Source organism: Bison bison, unplaced genomic scaffold (genome assembly GCF_000754665.1).
Source record: "Bison bison bison isolate TAMUID 2011002044 unplaced genomic scaffold, Bison_UMD1.0 scf7180017864135, whole genome shotgun sequence".
Lineage (NCBI taxonomy): Eukaryota > Metazoa > Chordata > Mammalia > Artiodactyla > Bovidae > Bison > Bison bison.
Genome location: NW_011494707.1, coordinates 3,188,143 through 3,189,373, shown reverse-complemented (window position 1 = coordinate 3,189,373; position 1,231 = coordinate 3,188,143). Strand labels below are relative to the sequence as shown.

The 1,231-nt window shown below is 42.1% G+C and overlaps 1 protein-coding gene across 1 annotated transcript in view; it reads left to right on the top strand.

Moving 5' to 3' along the window:
* Positions 1-1,231, top strand: part of GFM1 (G elongation factor, mitochondrial 1) — a 50,863-nt gene that overhangs the window by 16,603 nt on the left and 33,029 nt on the right. The gene's annotated exons all lie outside the window — the stretch shown is intronic.

The following is a 1,231-nucleotide window of genomic DNA, read 5'->3' as shown; positions in this document are numbered from 1 at the left end:
AATCTCCACACTGTTCTCCATAGTGGCTGTACTAGTTTGCATTCCCACCAACAGTGCAAGAGAGTTCCCTCTCTCCACACCCTCTCCAGCATTTATTGCTTGTAGACTTATGGATTGCAGTCATTCTGACTGGCGTGAAATGGTACCTCATAGTGGTTTTGATTTGCATTTCTCTGATAATGAGTGATGTTGAGCATCTTTTCATGTGTTTGTTAGCCATCTGTATGTCTTCTTTGGAGAAATGTCTATTTAGATCTTTGGCCCATTTTTTGATTGGGTCATTTATTTTTCTGGAGTTGAGCTGTAGGAGTTGCTTGTATATTTTTGAGATTAGTTGTTTGTCAGTTGCTTCATTTGCTATTATTTTCTCCCATTCTGAAGGCTAATTGCTTTCATAACATGCTTATTTTCTTCTTTTTATACTCCTTTTATTGTGCTCAGTTGTTATCCTAGTTTTCATTGTGATGTTTAGAAATTGTGGTTATAAATGTGTTGCTTTAAGTTTTGTGGAATATCTAGGCTTCTATTTTTCCTGAGGACTGAGAAATAACTATTCTGCTCCGTATTTCTGCTGCACCAACAACTGTGGTGGATTGTGGCCATAGCACAGACTGCTGTTGGCCTCTTCCAGCCGCCAGAGCTAAAGCTCTACTGCCCCCTCTGAGGCCTGTAGCCAGTAGCCCCTGAGGAGCAAGGCTGGGGCACATGGATGGTGCTTGCACGAGAGGTTGGTACAAGATCAGGAGGTCGTTATTTACAGCCTGCTACTATCAGGACCCTTAATTTATGAGCAACTTGTACCGGTTTGGCTTCCCGTATGTATATCCTTTAAAAAAAGAAAACAAATTGGTTAATTGTTTTTTTAATAGATACTTTCATATGGTTTAAACATTAAAAACTATATGAAGTTATACAGTAAGAAGTCTCTTACCTGGCTCTCATCTGCCCGGCGCTCTGTGCTGTGCTTAGCTGCACAGTCATGTCCAACTCTTTATGACCCCATGGACCCTGCCAGGCTCCTCTGTCCATGGGGATTCTCCAGGCAAGAATACTGGAGTGGATTGCCATGCCCTCCTGCAGGGAATCTTCCCAACCCAGGGATCAAACCCAGGTCTCCCATATTGCAAGCAGATTCTTTTATGTCTGAGCCACTCTGGGCCCCATTCCTAAACTGGGTTGCCAGTTAATAGTTTCTGGTGTTTCTTTCCATAGATTTTTGTTTTGTTTTGTT